This window comes from Cervus elaphus, chromosome X (genome assembly GCF_910594005.1).
Source record: "Cervus elaphus chromosome X, mCerEla1.1, whole genome shotgun sequence".
Lineage (NCBI taxonomy): Eukaryota > Metazoa > Chordata > Mammalia > Artiodactyla > Cervidae > Cervus > Cervus elaphus.
Window position 1 is genome coordinate 41,087,530 of NC_057848.1, and position 24,608 is coordinate 41,112,137.

Consider the following 24,608-nt stretch of genomic DNA (forward strand, 5'->3'; position numbering starts at 1 on the left):
AGAACACGTTTAGACAATAACCACATTATTTCACCTAAATGCCACAGAAAACATATCCATGTCACCAAAGGCTTAAGAGAGGCTAAACTTGCACCCTCATGAGGATGTAAGGAGGCATACTCCTCCCTCCCAGTTAGGGTGGTATCAGAGAAGGACTTTCACCACTGCCTGGTGGTGATGTGGCCATCCCCCTTCATGGTATCAGTGGAGGCCATGTAGGAAGCAGTACCAAGGCACTCCTATCCTCTCAGTCAGCAAGGTATCACTGGAGGCCTAATGGGGAACCGGTACTCCCACCCTTACCTATCAGTAATGAGGAAACACCCCCTCAAGTGTCAACAGAGATCAATTGGGCAATGTGGCCGACTAGACCCATCAGGAAGTAACGAGGCAGAGAGTGGAGTCAGAAGACAGCTAAAATGATAAGTTTCAGTAAGATGGACAATCTCATTACATAATGCCCAAAATGTCAGGGTCTCCATCAAAAAAATCACTTGTCATAGCAACAATCAGAAAAAGTTCAAGGTATATGACAAAGGAATCAAAAGAAGTCATAATCAAGATGACAGAGATGTTAAACTTATCTGACAAAGACTTTAAAATAGGCATCATAAAAATCCTGAAAGAAGCAATTATGAACATGCTTGAAACAAATGAAAAAATATAGACAGCCCAGTAAAGAAACATACAGACTCAGTAAAGAAATAGAAGATATAAAGAAACAAGTGGAACTTTTATTTTTTTTATTATTTTTTTTTCCAGTGGGTTTTGTCATACACTGATATGAATCAGCCATGGATTTACACGTATTCCCAATCCCGATCCCCCCTCCCACTTCCCTCTCCACCCGATTCCTCTGGGTCTTCCCAGTGCACCAGGCCCGAGCACTTGTCTCATGCATCCCACCTGGGCTGGTGATCTGTTTCACCATAGATAGTATACATGCTGTTCTTTTGAAATATCCCACCCTCACATTCTCCCACAGAGTTCAAAAGTCTGTTCTGTATTTCTGTGTCTCTTTTTCTGTTTTGCATATAGGGTTATCGTTATCACCTTTCTAAATTCCATATATATGTGTTAGTATGCTGTAATGTTCTTTGTCTTTCTGGCTTACTTCACTCTGTATAATGGGCTCCAGCTTCATCCATCTCATTAGGACTGGTTCAAATGAATTCTTTTTAATGGCTGAGTAATATTCCATGGTGTATATGTACCACAGCTTCCTTATCCATTCATCTGCTGATGGGCATCTAGGTTGCTTCCATGTCCTGGCTATTATAAACAGTGCTGCGATGAACATTGGGGTGCACGTGTCTCTTTCAGATCTGGTTTCCTCAGTGTGTATGCCCAGAAGTGGGATTGCTGGGTCATAGGGCAGTTCTATTTCCAGTTTTTTAAGAAATCTCCACACTGTTCTCCATAGCGGCTGTACTAGTTTGCATTCCCACCAACAGTGTAAGAAGGTTCCCTTTTCTCCACACCCTCTCCAGCATTTATTGCTTGTAGACTTTTGGATAGCAGCCATCCTGACTGCCGTGTAATAGTACCTCATTGTGGTTTTGATTTGCATTTCTCTAATAATGAGTGATGTTGAGCATCGTTTCATGTGTTTGTTAGCCATCTGTATGTCTTCTTTGGAGAAATGTCTGTTTAGTTCTTTGGCCCATTTTTTGATTGGGTCATTTATTTTTCTGGAATTGAGCTGCAGGAGTTGCTTGTATATTTTTGAGATTAATCCTTTGTCTGTTTCTTCATTTGCTATTATTTTCTCCCAGTCTGAGGGCTGTCTTTTCACCTTACTTATAGTTTCCTTTGTAGTGCAAAAGCTTTTAAGTTTCATTAGGTCCCATTTGTTTAGTTTTGCTTTTATTTCCAATATTCTGGGAGGTGGGTCATAGAGGATCTTGCTGTGATTTATGTCGGAGAGTGTTTTGCCTATGTTCTCCTCTAGGAGTTTTATAGTTTCTGGTCTTACATTTAGATCTTTAATCCATTTTGAGTTTATTTTTGTGTATGGTGTTAGAAAGTGTTCTAGTTTCATTCTTTTACAAGTGGTTGACCAGTTTTCCCAGCACCACTTGTTAAAGAGATTGTCTTTTTTCCATTGTATATCCTTGCCTCCTTTGTCAAAGATAAGGTGTCCATAGGTTCGTGGATTTATCTCTGGGCTTTCTATTCTATTCCATTGATCTATATTTCTGTCTTTGTGCCAGTACCATACTGTCTTGATGACTGTGGCTTTGTAGTAGAGTCTGAAGTCAGGCAGGTTGATTCCTCCAGTTCCATTCTTCTTTCTCAAGATTATTTTGGCTATTCGAGGTTTTTTGTATTTCCATACAAATTGTGAAATTCTTTGGTCTAGTTCTGTGAAAAATACCGTTGGTAGCTTGATAGGGATTGCATTGAATCTATAGACTGCTTTGGGTAGAATAGCCATTTTGACAATATTGATTCTTCCAATCCAAGTGGAACTTTTAAAACTGAAAAATACAATAACTGAAAAAAAAAGTACTCAACATATAGGCTCAGATAGCAGAATAGAAAGGACAGAGGAAACAGAGAAGTCAAAGACGGAACAATACCCAACCTGAACAATAGGGAAAGAAACTAAAAAATGCACCAGGGACTTTAGGGATGATAACAAAAGATCTAACATTCATGCCCTCAGGGTCCCAGAAGGAGAGAGAAAAAGGGTGTGACTAAAAACATACTCAAAGAAATAAGTATGGCCAAGAACTTCCCAAATTTGGCAAAAGAAATAAACCTATAGCTTCAAGAAACTGTGTGAATCCGAAAGAGGAAATCTGAAGGAATTTAATCTAACATACATGATAGTCAAACTTTTGACAAAGGAAGAAATCAGAGAGAAAGAGAGAGAAATGACACCTTACTGACAGGGGAAAACAACTCATACGACAGCAGATTTTTCATCAGAAACAATGGCGGCCATAAGGAAGAGACACACAAGATTTTTCAAGTACTGAAAGAAGGAACTGTCGACCCAGACTCCTATGTCCAGTGAAAATATCCTCCAGGAATGAAGGGGAAATCAAGACATTCTCAGATGAGGAAAACTAAGAATTGGTTGCCAGCAGACCTACTTTAAAAGAATGGCAAAAGAAAGGCCTCTAAACTGAAAGGAAATGATAAAAGAAGGAATTTTACATGAGAAAGGAAAAATAACGTGGTAAGAAAAATATGGATTAAATACAACAGATTTTCTTTCCGTCCTTCACTTGAGTTGTCCAGTTTATGTTTGTGGTAATGGAATAGTTCTATATCTTGATATGGAGGTGGTTACATGACTCTATGTGATAAATGGTGTAGAACTATCAATGTTGATAAATGGTACAGTCGTATCAATGTCACTTTCTGGGCTTTGATAATGTTCTATAGTTACACTGGGGAAAACTGAGTGAAGGGTACATGATGCCTCTCCGTACTATATTTACAAGTTCCTTCAAATATGCAATTATTTCAAAGTTTTTTAAAAGTCTTATCAAAACCAAGCTATTTCCTAAAACTGAGGTAATTGAAAACAAATTCTATCAATGAGAGTCAAAGGCAAAGTCATTCATAGTCTGATGGGTTTTTTTTTTTTGTCATTTTCTTTATTTGTCCAAATAATTGACAACAATAACAAGTAATTTACCTGCTGAAAACATCCCCTATTACTTGAAGATAATTGAAAGTGTTACTAGCTCTGTTGTGTCTGACTCTTTGTGACCCCATGGACTACAGACCACCAGGCTCCTCTGTCCATGGGATTTTCTGGGCAAAAATCCTGGAGTGGGTTGCCATTCCCTTCTCCAGGGTATCTTCCTATCCCAGGGATCAAACCTGAGTCTCCTGCTTTGCAGGCAGACTCTTTACCATCTGAGCCACCAGGGAAGCCCTTTTAAATTATTGATATTGTCATCTACCTCACTCTTTTGCTATTTCTTTTTCTAGAGAGGTTTGTTTTAAATAAAATAGCTGGAAAAATTTATTGAAACTAACAGCCAAAGTTGTTCTGAAAATCAAATGAAACTATATAAAATAACAACACTCAGCATTCATTGAATCTTACGATATACTAAGGTATGGTGCTAAATACTCACATATGTTATTTTATTTAATTCCTATAAAATCCCTTGTTTCTCCATTTGAGATGAGGCAACCATGACCCAATGAAATTAAGTAACTTGCTCAATTACACACAAACAGCAAGTGGCAGAGTCTGACTTTAAGCCAGGCTTAGAGCCTTAACAGTCTTAACCAGTACCATACTATAACTCTCTAAGTCCACAATGTTCAAGTACTATGTTATGCAATAGATTTTACACAGGTATAAGAAGTTTATGATAGGCTAAAAATCACCAGTGTTTCTAAGACAGTAAAAAAAAAATTCATAGAAAAATTATACTTTTTTTGTTGAAATGTCTTGAATTTTCAAAAGCCAACATAACATTAACTTTTAATTATGCTGAAGTACAAAAATATTACAGAAAAGACATTGACACCTTTAATTGTACACCATCTGAAACAATGTTTTTGGGGTAAGCATCCTAAAATGTTTCACAAATATACCAGGCTCCAATCAATACAATTTAAGTGAAACTTCATTTAACTGGAAATGTCCCTGCAATTCTTAAGAGAAAGATAAATGATAATAATATAAGCTAATAATATAAATGATAATAATAATAATAATCATATAGGTCCTTAAAAAACAAGTATTCAATATATGTTTCTGAAGCTGTAAACTTAAGAGACTTTCAAAACCCTAACTTAAAGGCTTCCATATCCCTCCATATTCTTTATTGCCCTTAAAGAAATATTGAGTTAGCCAAAATGTTCGTTTGTTTTTTTCCATAAGATGGTATGAAAAACCCAAATAAACTTTTGGCCAACCCAATATATTCATCCTTGATGATATAAATGCTTCTTATGTTTAGATAATGTTTTATTTAGTGTAGATCTCTGCTTACTGTTCTCTCTTTGCCCATGTTTTATATCAAAATACAACATTCCATTTTAGCTTCATAAAAAACTGTTTTTGAACAAAATGGCTCCCAAATGCATTGAGAGGGTTCATGTCAACTCATGCTTCTGTTTTGTTTTGTTTTTTGCCTGACTGGCAAAATAGCGAGGTCCAAAGCAGCAGCTGCTACCATGTTCTCAGTTACTTCAGGAATTTTTACAGTGTATTGGCGTAACGTGAGAGTTTATACAATTATCTACAGTATGTCATGACTAATACATGCACATTACTAATATTACAGTCTTGTTGCTTGGGCTTACTTTTTCCATTAAGAAAAATGCTGACATTGTTACGTTAATTATCACTGGAATCTATGGTGTATCATGTTTTCACCTTTGAGCTAAAACTTCAGAATCCATCAAGTTTGTATTTTTTAGTTGGCATATTAGACAACATGCCAGTTTCATGACCCATTTTGACCTGCAAACCAGTCCATCTATCAGTGAAATAAAACATGCAAAAATCTTTTTCATAATACCACTCACCTACTCGAAAACTGCTAGTGGTTTCCCTCTGCAGCCTGGTGTTCAAGTCTATTTTTCTAGTTCTATTTTTCTGCCGTCTCTTACTACTAAACATCATTCAACTGAACAGATCCCAACAGTCATGTGTACATCCTTACTTTTTGAACTGTTACTTGTATATTCCCTTCACCTGGAATGTCTTCTCATAGCAAAACCATCAAGGCTCATGTCAAAGCTTAAGTCCTTGATTGAGTCTACCTTTTCTTTTTTTCTAGGTGGGGGGGCTTTGCTGGGACATCTCTCTAGTTACAGCGAGTGGGGGCTACTCTTAATTGCAGTGTGTGGGCTTCTCATTGTGGTGGCTTCTCGTGTTGTGAGGCATGGGCTCTAGAGTGCAGGCTTCAGTAATTGGTTCCCGGACTCTAGAGCACAGGCTCAATAGTTGTGGCACATGGGCTTAGCTGCTCTAAGGTATGTGGGATCTTCCTGGACTAGGGATTGAACCCGTGTCTCCTGTATTGGCAGGTGGATTCTTGGCAGGCGGATTCTTGGCAGGCAGATTCTTTACCATTGAGCTACCAGAGAAGCCCTGAACCTATCTTGATTAGCCCCATCATGTCTACTTCTTTGTCAGCACTTGTTTCTCAATTCCCTTTTATATGTCTATAATATCACCTATCCAATGACACTGCAAGCTCCTTGAAGACAGAGGCTCTTGATCAAGTAATTTAACATCAACTTCTCCATTAGATTATATATCTTTTTAAAATTAAAAGGGTTGGATTAAATGATCTCCAGGGGTCATTCTGGGTTTAAAATTTTATACATCTTTTTCTTGCTCTTCTTATACTGTGTATATTGTAGTCATGTGCTAAATATTTTGAGGTGTTTGACTTTATTGATCCTTATTATAAAATTACCCAGTTACAGCTACTGGAAAATATTCTAAATATTGCAATTTCCAGATGGTAATTAGGAAGAGCTTCCAGCTTAATCAAGTAGCCATAATTAGTAAGCTAAATATTTGAGTCATTTTCTCATTCAACCAACATTAATTAAACATCAGGGCCAGGTATCATGCCCTGACATGGAGATGACAGACCTGGCCCCTGCCCTCAAGGAACTTGCAATCCAGTGAGAGACACAGAGACACAGCACTATTTATAAGAAAGATTGCTAAAGGGAGACACAACTAATACTACAGAAATTATAGAAAAACAGCTAGCAGTGGCTATTAGGTAGAGGAGGCTCAAGGAAATGTTCCCAGGACAGGCAACAACTAAAATGAATCCTGATAGAAACAAGCAGTCAGCATTTCAGGGAGAACACCAAGTACAAAAGTGTGGGGATAAGAGAACATGGCAAGTTGGAGGGTGTGCAATTTAAAATGCAACTTTAGGTTAGGAAGGGTGAAAGTGTAGCTAGAGGGACTAGCAAAAGTCAAAATCAAGATGGGCTTGTATGTCACACTGACAAGTTTGGATTTTTATCCTTAAGAAAATGAATATCCAATGTTACAGAAATAATATCCCCAGATAAGTCATGAAATTGACCAAAGATTCAAGTTTGAAATAGTGTACAGCAGACTGTTGGTTATCCCCTAATATCTATGCTTCTCTTCTTATACAGTAATAATAATTTTAGCTGGACACATGGCCACATAGCTAAGGACCACATTTTCCAGACTCCTTTGCAGCTAGGTGACACCACATGACTAAGGGCTAGCCAATGCGATATTTGTGGAAGTGCTGTAGGAAACTGCTATGTTATATCCTTACATGTAAGGAGTCTCCTTTCTCCTGCCCCTTTTCCCAGCCCATCAGTTGGAATGAGGATGTAATAGTGAGTTACAGTAGCCATCTAGGATCACAAGATGGAAGCTGCTTACTAAGGTGGCAGAGCAAGAAAACAGAAGGAGCCTGAGTACATGGTAATTGAGCAACCACCATCTGACCCTGAACTGCCTACCTGGACTGATATGTGAGAAAGAAATATTTCGTTAAAGGCACTGTATGGGGGGGGGGGGGCGGGGGGGTCTCTGTTACAGCAGCTTAACTTGTATCCACATGAATACACAGTGGAATTCAAAATTGGGTCTAATGACATATATATATAGTGGTGGTGGTGGTTTAGTCACTAAGTCACGTCCAACTCTTGTGACTCCATGGACTGAAGCCCGCCAGACTCCTCTGTCTATGGGATTTTCCAGGCAAGAATACTGGAATGGGTTGCCATTTCCTTCTTCAGGGGATCTTCCCAACCCAGGAATCAAACCCCAGTGTCCTGCATTGCAAGCAGATTCTTTACTGACTGAGCTACCAGAGAAGTCCATATATATCTGTGTCTATATATCTGAATCACTTAGCTCTATACCAGGAACTAACAAAATATTGTTTTGTCAACTATACTTCAATAAAAAAATAAATTTAAAAATTGGATCTAATAGACTTAAGAACTGTACATACATACCAGTAACACCAGACTGAATTTAAAAAGGAGTTCTGTAATTCACATCTTTCAAGTTTAAGTGAGAGTGTATAGGTTATCAGAATGTAACTGTGCTAAAACAACTTAAAGTAGTACATGTGAATAGAAGGCAAAATGAGTTATCAACATAAATCACCTAAATAGCGTGGTTACAATAGTGGAGCCATAGGCTCATGGTAACCCAGGGACCGAACCTGCATCTCTTAATGTCTCCTGCATTGGCAGGCAGGATCTTTAGCACTAGCACCACCTGGGAAGCCCTTAGAAGCCATAGATCTAACCAAATAGTGGAAATCTCAGTTACTTTTGCAAGGAAGTCACATTTTAAAAACAACCACTAGGTGCCCTTCAAATCATGTCATGGAAGCTATCTATTCCTATACAAGTCCTTTGGCAGCTCGTATTTCCACTAAACATATTTCTCCAATTGAATGCTAAATGATTATGATCACAACTGTAATTTTATAATTTTCATTTGAGTCACTGGAAAGGGATACAGGTAACAACCTAGAAGCTACTTTGGGCACACAAAGAAAGAACAAGGATTTATAACTAAAAGCAGCACTTCAGCCTGATGGAGCTGGAGGCTAGTTTTCCTTTTCCTCATTGTAGTTATGACTGACTCCCATCAAAGAGTATCAAGAGGGCTTTCCAGGTGGCTCAGTGGTAAAGAATCTGCCTGCCAATGTTGGAGGCACAAGAGACGCAAGTTCAATCCCTGAGTCGGGAAGATATCCTGGAGAAGGAAATGGCAACCCACTCCAGTATTCTTGCCCGAGAATCCCATGGACAGAGGAGCCTGGTAGGCTACAGTCCATGGGGTTGCAAAGAGTCGGACATGACTAAGCGCATGCACACACTCACCCCAGGCGTTTCCACAGCTCTTGAGGAGAACAAAGACAGCAAATAGGATACTGTGATTGCCTCTGAGAATGAAGACAGAACTTGGCCTTGTTCACCACTGCATCCCCAAGATGTGGGTCAGAAGGTACTTCACTAATTTTTCTTGAATGAATTGATATGAAATGTCTCATTTCTTCTCATCAGACATGATGCTGCCCTACATACTAAGGCTAATTAGAGTCATTGAGTCTCCCCTATTTGCAAATAAAGAAGATTCATCTTCAAAACAGGTAGATGGAAATAACTTGTATTTAGAGCCATTCTAAATCGTTTAAGAGTCTAAATCATTTTTGGCACTAAGTTAAGCAGAAAATCACACTATTGTCAAGTAATAGTTTTTGCATACACTGTAATGGGTTCATTTCTTAAAATCAATGAATGATATCTCCTGTTAAAGAAAACTCAATTTGGACATTACTCTAGATCCTCTTTTCTAAACGGTGTGATACTTTCTCATTCAAACTGACCCTCAAAGCAGACCAATCTGGCTTGCCTTAAACAATCAGGTTTCTAACCCCTTTCCACACAGCTCAGTATCCTAACAGCATAATAATAAAATTAGTAATGAAAAAGATAACAAGTTTCCTAAATCAAAATTCCTAAACTGAACATTTTAATTTCACAGTACCTGATTCCTTGATCCCTATTAATCTCTGTGATGAAGATATGCTTCTACCTAGTTATCATAAAGGTGCACTTAGGTGTTCTTCCAGGGACAGCAGTGTCATCCTGTCTGATTCTCTCCTACGCACTAGCAATAAGATCACCCACTGCTGCCATGCATAAAGAGCAGAGACCCATGTACAGCAATGAAAAATATACTTCAGGTTCACAGTAAGCCATTTTGAGTGAACCAAGGCACTTTAGCCTCAAGTGAAGCTACTTGGAGCCCTGAATAGAAATTCAACTCGGGACTTCCCTGGTGGTCCAGTGGCTGGGAATCCATGCTCCCAATTCAGGGAGCCTGGGTTCAATCCCTGGTCAGAGATCTAGATCCCACATGCAGCAACTAAGGGTTCACATGCCACAACTAAGACCCAGTGCAGCTGAATAAAAAATCAACATTAAAAAAAAATTCAACTCAGATACATAATAAGCATAGAAAAATATGAAAGAAGTTTTAAAAGACATTTCAAAACTGTTCTGAAAGAAAAAGTAGCAAAGATGAATCCAAGATTAACTCATTTTAAAAGACACCTATGCTCTTCAAGACATCTGATTATGTCCACAGATTATTTTTAATAATAAAAAATATACAGCTATTCTTTAGCCTGAAAGGTAACACTGACTCTACCCTATTACTATAATGAAGAACTGGGAGCAGCCCTTCCCTCCCACACTATGCTCACAGATATTTGGTTTAATAACTCCCACTAGAAAGGAGCTTCCCCAATGGCTCAGCTGGTAAAGAATCCACCTGCAATACAGGAGACACAGGAGACTCGGGTTCGATCCCTGGGTCAGGCAGATCCCCTGGAGCAGGAAATAGCAACCCACTCCAATATTCTTGCCTGGAGAATCCTACGGATTAAGGAGCCTGGTGGGCTACATGTAGTCCATAGGGTCACAAAGAGTTGGACAAGACTGAAGTGGCTGAGCATGCACTAGAGAGAAACATAGTACTTGACTATAACAACTGACTATATTTTGGTGAAGTCTGAGTGGCTGAAAAATCATTTTAGATTTTTTCAAAATATTCCAACTATTTCACAATATCTATATATAATATGCAATGTATTTTATTATTTTTTATTTTTTTGGCTGTTTTGCACAGCTTGCAGGACCTTAGTTCCCTGACCAGGGATCAAACCCTGGCCCAAGGCAGTGGAAGTGCAGTCCTACCCACTGGATCACCAGGGAATTCCCATGCAATACATTTTATAAGAACTTTTATATAACACGTCACCCCAGTACTATACTCCAGCAAAAACCAACAAACCCTGTTGCTTTTATCTCCACCATCTATGTCAGGCGTGATTTTTGGAAATATTTTTTAAAATGCCAGTGTATACACATAAAATTTCTTAGGCATCCCTGGCTCCGGCCCATTATAAAAGCACACACAGATAGGGTGGGAGGGAGGTTCAGGATGGGGGACACATGTACACCCATGGCTGATTCATGTCAATGTATGGCAAAAACCACTACAATACTATAAAGTAATTAGCCTCCAATTAAAATAAATTAAATTTTTTTTAAAAAGCACACAGGCAAGGGAGGAGTTATTCACATGAGCGAGTTTAGCAGCTTTATTTGTAAATAAAAATCTGGCTTAGTTATGTAGTACTAATACCAAGTACATTTGTGATAAATACATAATGAGCAGATTTATATCATCAATTTGGGCTGAGAATGCCAAATCAGATAAATACAGAATCCTTTGACAGATCAGTCACTGATCAAAATTAAATTAAAACAAGGCATCCTCTAGCAATTTGGAGCTAGACAACATGAAACAGCAGCAGATCTGTGTTACGCTGAGCACAGCTCTAGACCATTTTGATGGGAAAGCAGAAGTGCCAACAGGCACACTACCTCCAGCCCCTTCGTGGCCACATTTGTTTCAAAGCACAGATTTCTCTTTTGGGGGTGATGAAAGTATTCTAAAACTGACTGTGGTGATGGTTGCATAACCCTGTGCCTATACTAAAAACCACTGAATTGTACATTTTTAATGGGTGAACTGTATGGTAGTTGAATTAGAGCTCAATAAAGTTGTTCCCTATTTTTAAAAACATGTTTGTGGTGCAAAATGTTGCACATAAAAACATAAAAAGGGCTGCCAATATAAAGGATTCTGAATTAGATTTACCCTCAAATTTTTTCCCACTTCAAAATAAACATGTATATAAACTCACATACACCTGCACACACATACACACACGCACATGCAATATGCAGGTACAAAGCTTTGGGTATTAAAATGTCAGAACACTTTCCTTATTTTTCAGTAAAATCCTCTTCAAAAGTATCTTACTTAAAATGCTTGGAACTTTAATACCCAACTCTGATCACAACTCTAGATTTCTGCAGAATGTCTTCTAATATGCCTTATTTAGCTATCATACTCTCATATAATGTTCCTGTCAGAGAAAGAGAATAAAACAAAAGGCTGTGGTTCAAAAGCATAGACTCTAAAACTAGACTGCATGGATTTTAATGCTACTGGTTTTACTGATTAGGTATGTAACCCTGGGATTGCTATCTAACTTCTCTCTGCCTCAGTTTTCTCGACTGTAAAATGGGGATAATAATAGCCCCTCCTTCATAGCATCATTCTGTGGTTTCAATGTGTCAGTGTATATACTGCACTTATAATGGTGCCATCCTCACAGTATTGTAATACTACTATAAATTATTATCGACTGGCATTAGTATTATTAATAGTATTGGCTGGTATCAGGTTGCTGCATGTTGTCTGTTGCCTTTGCTAGGGTAAAGTAGTAAAGTCGATCAAGTCATGTCCGACTCTTTGCGACCCCACAGACTGTAGCCTACCAGGCTCCTCTGTCCATGGTATTTTCCAGGCAAGAGTACTGGAGTGGGGTGCCATTTCCTTCTCCAGGGGATCTTCCCAACCCAGGGATCGAACCCGGGTCTCCAGCATTGCAGACAGACGCTTTACAGTCTGAGCCACCAGGGAAGCTCAATTGCTAGGGTAGTGGATACATTTTCTCCCTCCTAACAGAATGCTTTACATATAATTACTCCACGATTGCTTCCTCAGAATGTTTAAACATCACGCCTATATGACACCAAACGCACTTAGAAAATTTCATAATAAATCCAAAACTCATTTTGATAAATGTCAGATTGTGCCAGTACATGTGCAGACCTAGAATAATGGTTGGCATCTGGAGACACTGCTGAAGTTTTGGTTCACCCTGTCAACTGAAAGACTAGAGATATGAAAGGATCCTTTAGTTTTCTATATCATTACTGGAAAAGCACTAAGTTACAACCAAGGGCCCTACATTCTGCTCCTAGATCCCTCTTAGACAACGTGACCTTCTGCCGAGTCACTTAGCAGAGTAAATACGTCCACTGGAGTAAATAAAATAAGGAAAACTACCCATGCTTCAAAAGAAAGATGTTCTAAATGAAGGAAGGCATTATCTTTAATACTGAGCTCACTCCCTGAGGGTAGAGTAAGTCTAATTTTTGAAATGAACTTTTGAACATCTTCATGTTCAAATCTGATGCTGCTGCTGCTGGTAATAAATGCAGGTAAAACTGGTAATAAATAATATACCTCATTAGTGTGGTGAGCTACACTTTTCAGCACTTAAATGTACATTATTGTGATTATCAACACAAAACCCTGTGAATAGACAGCAATGAGTTTCCTGGTTCTTTCCCATCTCTGCACTTACGGCATTCCATAAGCAAGTCCACTACCCAAGGGACATCTGTCTCCTCACGTGTCTGACATGGCAACCAAAGGAGAATGCTGGAAGGTGGAAGAGCAGGCACCTTGCCTTCAGGTACTTCCAACTCCAAAGGTGAGAGCCACTCTGCAACACCTGAAGCTGCTCTCAATAATTTAAACTGAGACATTCACTTATCAAAACTGCTATTGAACTGTTATCATTTTTAAGGTAAAAGTTATTTGAGGTAATAAGTTATTACTTAAAAACTTTAAGTAATACTTAATTACTTAAAAACTTAAGTTTAAAAACTGAATTACTTAAAAACTTTAAAAGTTGAAGGTAATAAGTTATTACTTGATTTGTTGCTAGAGTAACTATTATAAAAGCTTAGGATAACCATAACAACTCCAAATTAATAGAACACATTATTCAAAAATACCCTCTTCCCAGTAGTTGAACTACTATGAGTCTTTAAATATTTTCTACTTTGAGGACTTGAAATCTGGAACAGAGATACATCAGGGAAATATATCACCTCTCAGATTATCAGAACAAAAGTTCACATGTTTAAAAGACAACATTGCTTGCTGTGCACATTTTCCTGTATCTCTGTTTCCCTTCAAAATGGAGATTAAAATTTAAATCCTATTAAGTTCAACAGTATTGTATTTATGTATGTGCTGTGCTTAGTCACTCAGTCATGTCTGACTCATTGCGACCCCATGGACTGTAGCCCGCCAGGCTCCTCCATCCATAGAGATTCTCCAGGCAAGAATATTGGAGTGGGTAGTCATGTCCTCCTACTACAGGCGATCTTCCCAACCCAGGAATCAAACCCAGGTCTCCCACACTGCAGGCAGATTCTTTACTGTCTGACCCACGAGGGAAGCCCATATTTATGCATATATGGGGTCAATCATATTTTAAAACTGACATTTTCCTCACATTCAAAGTGTTGCCATTTTTGAATAAATAATAAGCCAAGCATTTACCACAAACTCTCTTATCTGCCAGAAAACTAGTGCTACCTCTAAATGGTCTCAGTTCAGTTCAGTTCAGTTGCTCAGTCGTGTCCGACTCTTTGTGACCCCATGGACTGCAGCATGCCGGGCTTCCCTGTCCATCACCAACTCCAGGAACCTACTCAAACATATCCATTGAGTCAGTGAGCCATCCAACCATCTCATCCTCTGTTGTCCCCTTCTCCTCCTGTATTCAATCTTTCCCAGCATCAGGGTCTTTTCCAAAGAGTCAGTTCTTCGCATCAGGTGGCCAAAGTATTGGAGCTTCAGCATCAGTCCTTCCAATGAATATTCAGGACTGATTTCCTTTAGGATGGACTGGTTGGATCTCCTTGCAGTCCAAGGGACTCTCAAGAGTCTTCTCCAACACCACCATTCAAAAGCATCATGTTCAGAAAATAGCATTCTCGCTGGGATGAAGGCAGTATCAAGGAAAGATGCAATTTTCCCTCAGATTTCTGGTTCATATAGAATGTCAAAGCTCCAAGAGTTTTAACCAGTTAGGCCATCAACCTACTAAAAGAGACAATCATAACTATATCTACTATGTGGCTTGAACTGGGCTCAGCACTTTATATGCACTGTTTCACTTAATCCTTACAACCAACAGATGAATTTGCTTATAGAGGAGGCAAACAAGGCTCAGAGAGGTAAACGGAGCTGCCCCAGACTACACTGCCAACAAAAGGCAGAGTTGGGATTTGAATCCCAGCCTGAGATTCCCAGGCCAAAGATCTTAACCACTGAATTCTACAGCCTTCCCACTGAGAGACAGACAAGAGCGGGACAGAAAACTTGGTTGAAATGAAGCATTCTTTAGAAATAAGTGAGACTACAAAGCAAAGCACTACAACTCTCTCTCTTCTCCTGAAAAGACTATAAATGCATGTCATGCAGAGACTATAAAGACCATTCCTTTAATCACCCCTCTATACCCAGGTCCTTATGATCTTCTGGCAGTAACACATTACAAGTTCAGGCCACGGGAATTGTCACGCAATAGCACTAAGAAGGGTGGGACAGCAATAATAAAAACGAGCTGAAAGATATTACTCTTAGACTTACTCATTCACGTTCACCCCCTTTCTTCACTTGCTTTTCTCTCCATCTTTCTCATCTGGAGGAAAGCAAATCACTGCTTTGTAACAGGCACACCTCTGATGCACTGCCTGCCCCTTTTCAAAACCACCTCAAACTCCAGGAACATTTTATCAACCTCAAAAGCACATAAGCCGTGCTAATTTCCCTCTACTATTAAATATTTCAGTAGCCAGCAACCGGCAATATCATTTGTACAGTGAATGTATTACAAACGAAAGCAGCTTTAAAAAAAAAATTTAGTTGCACTGGGTACCTGCAGCACGTGGGTTCAGTAGCTGCAGAGTGCAAGCTCTAGAGCACAGGCTCAGTAGCTGTGCTTAGTTGCTCTGTGACATGTGGAAACTTCCCAGACCTGGGATTGAACCCATGTTCCCTGCATTAGCAGGCAGATTCTTATCCACTGCACCACCAGGGAAGCACTGAAAGCAGATGGGGAATAAGTGTAAATCTATGGCTGATTCATATCAATGTATGACAAAACCCACTGAAATGTTGTGAAGTAATTAGCCTCCAACTAATAAAAAAAATTAAAAAAAAAAAAAAATAAAAAAATAAAGTTAGCAAAACTGAACTTCTGTCAGTGACACAGGCGAGTGTGCATAGAATGGGGCAAAGCTTCAATCCCATCAATTCTAACACCTTTCTTCTGAAAACAGGAGTCCCTTGGCAGGCCCTTCACTATCAATCAACCCTACTACTACCCCTCAACATTAGGACCTCAGTTAGCACCTGACACGTTTTAAGATTTAGGTCATTTTCAAACAACCAGAGTGCTTCCTTGAACTAATAGAAATTATACAATATGGGGGGTGGGGGTGGGGGTGGGGAGGGAGAGAAATGGATGTTTATTGCCTTTTCTGATGTACCCTGGTGGCTCATTGGTAAAGAATCCACCTGCCAATGCAGGAGATGCGGGTTTGATTCCTGGCTTGGGAAGATTCCCCTGGAGAAGGCAATGGCAATTCACTCCAATATTCTTGCCTGGGAAATCACATGGACAGAGGAGCCTGGTGGGTTACAATCCATGGGATCACAAAAGAGTCGGACACAACTGATCAACTAAACAACAATTACCTTTTCTGTAGGTTATTACAGGATTTTAAGGCTATGAAAATGTATGGGTATTTGACTAAAGGAACAGACTCAAAGGGCACAGTGTGGCCTCAGTGATTTTCAAAGGGTCACCCCAGGGTTATCACAGCTACCCTTTCAGGCAGCCTTTCTCTGAAGTATTCGGTTTTACCTCAAAATTTTTATCATGAATACTGCATTCTAAAGCACAATGTATTTGAATTTCTTCTAAATCTTTGTGTATAATAAATGCTCCAATGGGACTTCCCTGGTGGTCCAGTGGTTAAGACACCACACTCTCAACGCAGGGGACCTGGGTTTGATCCCTGATCAGGGAACTAGATCCTACATGCCCCAAGGAAGACCTGGCAGAACCAAATAAGTAAATAAAAAATATATTTTAAATAAATAAATAAATGCTCCAAGAAAACACCAGCTGCTTTATTTTGTAGCTCCTACTACATACACACTATCATGTCACCACCCTGCTCATCCAGTATACCCAGTGTGCTCCAGATAGATGGAAAGAGCACTGGACAGAGATTCCATGTGTGTGAACAAGTGCAATGCCAGGAATATAATAAGTTACTTCCTAAGTATTGATAGTTGTTGAATGAATAGGCATAATGGCTTTGAGGACTAGTTTTCAACTTTAAGAACATTCCAGAAAAAACCTTTTGAGACACTTTATACTCTGAAATCCACAAAAGAAAAAGGACAAAGGAAATATACTAATTATGATTTACAAATATTGATAAAGGAGAACAATAAAAAACATATTTTGCTTAGTTTAGGTGGAAGGAAAAGGCTGCCAGGATGTCATATAGAGATCATATTGTAGGGAGTAGGGAGTAGTTAGGGCAACTAAAAACCAGTTCCATTTAGGGAATACTAAAACGAGTTTTCCACTGACTCTTGTGTTTTCCTTTGTACATTTTAATGATTTCCAACTTACAGAGGAAAATAAGGGATTGTAATGGACACCTGTGTTCCTGTGTAACCATGCATGATGCTGAAACTACTGAAGACCAGGAACCATGCCTCATTTGTTTCATACCTTTCTCTGGCTTTTAATACAGACTTCTATATACATGAAGAGTTCAAGAAATGTTTAACAACTGCACGGAATAAGTGTCTAATCATATTAGATTCTTAACTGCATCCTTTCCACTAACCCCCCCTCAAAAGACTCGCCCTAAAGAAGCATGCGTTGTTTTAAATAACAAAAGAATAACAAAAAAATAAATACTTGTACTGGTACTAGATGAAAGACTATTGAAAGACTGGGGTCTTGGCTCCCTTCAATCATGTGACCCAGCCATATCTGTTTTCCTATGATAAAATGAGGCTGATACAGCCGGCCTTCTCTCCAGAGTTGTTGCATGAATAAATCAGCATATATTTACATGGTAACCATTGTGAGAGAGGTATTGGGAAGGATAAAACAGCATATTTACCTCCCTAATCCCAACCAACAGCAATGACTTACTTCGTGCAAGGCCTTGATTTAAGCACTTTTGTGTAAGGTATACAATCCCTTATCTGAAAACCTTGGTGCCAGATGTGTTTCCAAATTCAAAAATGTCCAGACTTTTAGGTAGGCAGTAACCTGCATATCCCTGGAGAAGGAAAAGGCTACCCACTCCAGTATTCTGGCCTGCAGAATTCCATGGACCGTATAGTCCATGGGGTCGCAAAGAGTCGGACACAACTGAGCGACTTTCACTTTCACTTCAACCTGCATATATGATATATTATGTAATACCTCAGCAAGGTCTGAGGCACTGCCCCATAAACACATTACTAGTGCTACAACAAAACCAAATAAATATTAACATTAAATAGAATAAAAGCTATCAAATACCCTCACATCGGTTTAAGTCAAATTTTGTCACCACCTGAGTTTTGGCACCTAACTTACCAAATTAAATTTTCATCACACCCTTTTAATTAAAAATTGCAAGTAACAAACTTTAGATGTAACTAACTCATTTAATCCTTCTAAGTACTCTAAGAAGGAAGTTTTCTTATTCCTATTTTACAGATGAAAACTATTAGGTATAGAGAGGTTAACTCACACAGTATCCCCCAGGAAGTAAGACTCCTAGCCTGCACTGGAACCCAGACAACCAAGCTCCACAGTTGTGCTCTTAACAACTATGATCTATGGCCTCTCTCAGAAACTGCTTGATGGCACCGGACAAACATGTGATAAGTTAAACAGTGATAAACAATTAAAGTATCCAAAACAATAATAGGTAAAACGGCACAAAGCAGCATTTATTCCTTATTCAACAACTATTTATAAAGGATATACCACATGCCAGGTGCTCCGGAGATGACGACACATGAACCAGACAAGGTTCATGCAGGTTGCCTTCATGCAGCCAGAGCCCAGTGGGGAAATAGCCCAGCATCAAATAAAGACGATTATGACATGCATGATGGTAAGTGTGTAGGACTGCTGTTCACATCCAGAGGAGGAGAGCAGGTCGGGGTCAGGGGTAATAGGATATAAAATTTGAACTGTTCCTTGACTAGCATTGGGATTTGCAAGGACAGAAAGGAAAAGAGAGGGCTTTTGAAATGGATGATGGCATGGCATCCATTCAAAAGGCCGCTACCGTGCACCTACTCCATGCCAAGAATAATGCTAAGCACAAAAGTTACAAACTAGGTAAAATCCATTTAAACCAACAGAGAATTTCTTGTTAAGAGAATAAGAAGGACAATTGGGATAGTAGGCCTATGTCCTATCATGTGGAGAAGGCAATGGCAACCCACTCCAGTGTTCTTGCCTGGAGAATCCCAGGGACGGCGGAGCCTGGTGGGCTGCCGTCTATGGGGTCGCACAGAGTCGGACACGACTGAAGCGACTTAGCAGCAGCAGCAGCAGTCCCATCATGGCGAATCCTTGAGTGTTAAGTTGAGGAGTTGGAATTTGACCCTGCAGGAGTCACTGAAGGTTATTTGGCAGGTTTCTGCTTCACAATATTCAGATTTATCCCTATGGAATGTCAATGACTATCTGCATTCTTATTTGGGGCCAATTAGACCTCCAAGCTGGATTGCTTTCAAGCAAGAGCTCAGGGCAACAAAATAAATGCCAAGTGTAAATTCACTTAATCCTCAAGGAATAGAGAAAACTCTAATCTCTCAAAGAATAAAGGTATGGCAATTTGAAAACATTGGAGAAGGCAACAGCTAAAGGAAAGTGGCAAGCTCCTCTTAAAATCCCAAAGGCCATTTCTAAAACCTAAGTTATTTCTTCACATGCAAATAAAATTTCCAACCTTCCAAAGTATATTTCCATGAGAAAAAAAAATTTTACAATTCTTTATTTTACCATATTTCTTTATTTGGCTGTGTCCCAGGTGGCACAGTGGTGAAGAATCCGCCTGCCAATGTAGAGGATGCAAGGGTTCAATTCCTGGGTTGGGAAGATCTCTTGGAGTAGGAAATGGCAACCCACTCTAGTATCCTTGCCCAGAAAATTCTATGGACAGAGGAGCCTGGCAGGCTACAGTCCATGGGGTCACAAAGAGTAGGACATGACTAAGCGTGGGTGCGCGCGTGCACACACACAAACGCTGGGTCTTAGTTGCAGCATATGGGGTCTAGTTCCCTAACCAGAGATCAAACCCAGGCCTCCAGCACTGGGAGCACAGGGTCTTAGCCACTGAATCATCAGGGAAGTCCCAAACAAATTCTTAAGTTGAACGATGATCTGATCTTTAATGAGGCTGGTGACAACTTACCGCAGGGCTCTGGTGGACAATGTGACAGTACAAACTCAACTGCTTCATAACTTACTCACCTTGGAGTTCTCATCCCCTTACTCCTTTATCTAAGCAGAGGGAAAGAAGTCAATTACCTATTTTATACATATCAAAGATTTTCATTCTCTTAAACAATTGAGTAGCTAGATATTCTATTTACCCTCTGCAAAACAAATTTTATTTACATCCACTAATTTTTTTTTTCAGTCATTGACCTTCCACAGAAAAGTAGGTAACAAAAACTCTCCAATGGTTTCCCGCTATTTTTGAGAATCAAATTATTTCTCAGACTCTGTAGGCCCTGCATTACCTATTACTGATTCCTTCCAGGCTCCCTAACTCCTTTAAAGCTCACTAGGTTCCATCCATCCTGGCTTGTTTTCTGTTCTTCAAATATCTCAAGTTTGTTTTTCTGCCTCAAGGTCTTGGCTCTTACTCTTCTCTCAGCTCTTGATGAGGTAAGCTGACAAGGTAAGAGTGATCTCTCTTCTTTCACATCTCTGTCCAAAGGTCAACTTTGGAAAGGGTGGCCTTTCCAAACCACCCTTGCTAAAAAGGCCCTTTCCAGTCCTCCATCTCATAGTATTTCCACCACTGTTCTCACAGTATTTCCACCATTGTTCTCACTACCATCTATAAGGATCTTCATTTGTTTCCTTACCTACTGTCCATATTCTCTGGTGGAATATAGCCTCTGTGAGACTTCAGAAGATCAAGGATTACACCTCTTATAATTTACCATTGTGGCTAGCACAGGGCCTGGCAAATAGAAGGTGCCCAACAGATTTTGTAAAATAAATTATTAAATGAATGAAGAATATATTTAAGAACTGACTGCTATGCATGTCAGTAACTTGAAAAAACCTTTTCATCTAATTTTGAGATGTTTTCTCTAGAGCTGTTCATTTTTCAAAATTCTTTCTACATTTTTTTTTCTGAGCTCTGAGGATACCTGACAAGTTGTTGTGCTAGTTCACGGCAAGAAAAATATACCAGTTCCAACCAATGGATTTAAGAGAAGATACTTCAAGGAGATTGTAGCAGTTTATTAAACATCAATAAAATCAAACAATTAAAAAAATTGGTTAGTCTCATTTCACTCATGTAAGTCAAATTACATGAAGAAAAGTAATTTAAAATGTAAAGAAATGAAAAAGAGAATTCAGCAGCAAAGTGCAATTATGTTCAATTATGTTTACTAACATCGGAAATATCCAGTTTGATAACTCCTGGATGTAGCAGGTGGATTATCAAACACATTTTGAGTAAGAGTCTAAAGATTCAGAGCAAAATGCCTAAGACAAACTCATATCCACCTTTATTTTTTTCTGGCAAACATAAATAGTTCATATTAGGGCAATCTTAGCTTAGACTTAGTAATAATTACAAAAGGAAAAAAAAAATGACATAGTAACAAACTCTTTTCTTTGAAACAGTTGGCAAGTTTGTATATCTTTCCAGAAAGGGTTGCCAAGAAAATTAGATTTAGAAGGGTAGGCCTATTGGTATAAATGTCCTTTCCCAAGTATATCCATTTTTCAAAAGAACTAAAGAGAAGTCAGAAATTTAGCAAATGAATGAGGGAAATTACAGATCAACTGAAAGCCATATAACTAAACTAATGATCTGTTAATATTTATATTAACTTTAATATAAATATTCTTTAATATTCTTGTGAAAACCACTTTCCTCAGAGCATCACCATAAACTCGATACTGTCACACCACCCTTTCTTAAAAGGTGCTTATAAAAATGGCAGATTAAAAGCATTGGGAATTTGAGGCTCTTATTTATCTGTTTTAAAAATACATCATTTGATATTGCAGCAGAAACAACATGCATTGTCTCATGGCCAAAAAAAATGCTCCCAGGACAGTGAAATTTAGCTGTCACCTTCATTCACAACTTGTTTTTTTCTGAGATGATTGCCAATTAGTGCACACTGTGTCAATGACAACACCTAGTCACACACCAAGTAAACAATTCTATCACTGTTAAATGTAAGGAGATTAATTTTAAAAATGCAGACAAGGAAGCTAATATTTTTAAATGTAAAATGATGTCATAACTATAACTACTTAATGAATTATTTCATTTTTCTCAGTTTTCAAACTTCAACACTGGATACAGCCCATTTCCAGGAACACAGCCGCCAAGGTCGGCCTGTACTAGTTCACTGTATCTGCCTCCACATCCAGCTTCTTCATTCAATTTTCTTCACGAGCTAATTAGAGCATGGAAGTGAGTAAACGAACCTCAGTATGGGAGCACGGGGAGAAGGCGGTAGGCTGGTGCTGTGTGAAACTGACTTCAGCAAACAGAAAAGTCGTCCCTTTGACATGGTTTTTAAATTTTGCTTCTTGAGGGTACATACAAATATGTGATCTGCAGTAAGAAATTTTGGCTTCTTAAAAAAAAAAAAAGGCAGGGACCCTCCCAACAGAGTCAGTTTTTAAACCCTAGAGTCTGTCAGTTCCAATTCAGTGGGTTTGGTAGCTAGCTTAGGCTAACTTGAGTGACTTTATCCCAAACTACTAGTCCTCTGACAACACCGAAACGCTGAACACGCCAGTTTGCAGGAGAAATGGAGCCAAGCATCAAGGTCCCTCCCACTGTCTCTCTCTACGGCCTGCTTGGCAGCGTGGGAAGAATCAGACGGAGGACCATGTGCTAGCATTAAAGACAAACATACATACATCCATTCTCAGTGCTTGTGGTTCTTGGACTAAGTTACTGAACACTAGGGAAAAAACAAACTTGCAAGTTCTTTAGATGATGTTTACTAAGGGCTCGTTCCCATCACTCTCAGTACACCGTACAGTAGACTGGAAGCTTCCAAGAAAATCATTAGCGAACTGTGATTAATCCAAAGCAGCCGAGACTTTTTAGAGATGAAGATGCTCAAAGCAGAGTTAAAAGCTTCGAGGAAGAGAGGAGGGTGCTCCTGACTCGGGAGCCAGCAGCGAAGCCTCCCAAGTTAGAAGATTCGGAGGGAGGGATGGATTAGGAGCCACAAAGCAGAAACTGTAGGAAGGCAAGAGACAGCGGGGCCCGCGGGGGGGCAGAGAGACCCCAGAGCGTCAAGGGCAGCGACAGCCCCGGAGGAGGAGATCTTAGAGGGGTAACAAAGAAGGAAAGGAAAACTAGGCGCAGTGGTCCTCCAAGAACCCAGGCGACGGGCGGAGCCAGCGAGTCGGGAAGGGAGCGATGAGAGGTGCGGGCAGGAGGGCGGACACCCGCAAGTGAGAGAAAACGGGCTGTGGGGACGGAGGGAGGGCGTGCAAGGAGCGGAGGTAACCCCCTGTCCGCCTGCAGGTCGCAACTCCGGACCGCGCGCCGCCTGGCCTCGCCGGGTCCCCGGGGCGCGAAGGCGGCCGAGGGAGCCCCTGCCACGCCAGGACCCTGCCTCACCTTGTTTGCCGCGTCCCGGCGTCCCGCCGCCCGTCCGCCTGCCGCTGCGCTCCGAGGGCCGACCAGCGAGTCGCGCGCGGCGCAGCCGGGGCTCCGTCCTGCGGCGAGGCAGCGGCCCCCAGTCCTCCGTACCCCCTCGCTCGCCCGGGTCACTTCGCCTCGCTCTCCGGTAGGCGGAGAGCACGGACCCTACCCCGAACGCCGCTCCGCTGATTTGAAACGCTCCGTCCCCAGGGTTCCCCGGAATAGGAGCGGCGCTGCTGCGGCCGCAGCGGCGGAGCCTCCGCCTGACCTCACCGGGGGCGGGGGGGCGGGCGGTTGGGGGAGGGGGGAAGGGGGAGGGGGCGGGAGCCCAGCTGAGGAGGGGAGGGGGAGGGAGCGCGCGGGCGGGGGCAACATGGCGGCGGGGGCGGCCCCGGCGGCGCCTGCGCGGGAGGCGGGGGAGCTGGGGTAGGACCCAGTGTAGGGTCCGAGCGCGACTCCGCGGCCTCCCGCTGCGTGGCGAGGAGGGGCGGCAGGCGGGCGGGCCGCGCAGTGGCCCCCACGCCTCGGAAACCAGGACACTCGGCTTAGAGCACACACGGCCCCTGGGACCCAAGACAGAAGAGGTGAAAACTGTCAAATATCCGGGGACACGGCGCGCCCGCCAGGAGGAGCGCCCCCGCCCCGAGCCTCCTGCCCGCGCTTGTCGCGGCCCCTCGTGGTCGCTGAGGGCCCGGGCGCAAGGTGTCCGCTCCCGCCGCTTCACCTCGGTGGGGCGCGCACCTCAGAAGGAGCCTGACCCGGGATGTCACGCAACTACTGTTCATCCCTCTTCAGTTGCGCTTCATCTTTTCCCCCCGCCGGAGGTACAGACAATTAAGAAAGAAGAACATATACGACACTTTACCCAGCGTCTGCTAAGCACCCAGTGCTGAATTACGAACGCACTGAACTCTCACACCTACTCCGTAAGGTCCACAGGTAGTGTTATCTCC

The 24,608-nt window shown here is 40.9% G+C and overlaps 1 protein-coding gene across 3 annotated transcripts in view; it reads right to left on the reverse strand.

The window, feature by feature from the left end:
- The window catches only part of KLHL13 (kelch like family member 13), a 195,885-nt gene extending 171,962 nt beyond the window's left edge, over positions 1-23,923 (reverse strand). For 2 of the 3 annotated variants that reach the window (XM_043895382.1, XM_043895375.1), the window contains exon 1: positions 23,632-23,923. The gene's annotated coding sequence lies outside the window, so the exon portion shown is untranslated. The remainder of the gene's footprint in view (positions 1-23,631) is intronic. The other variant, XM_043895379.1, reaches the window with a different exon arrangement.
- Positions 23,924-24,608: the final 685 nt, after the last annotated feature.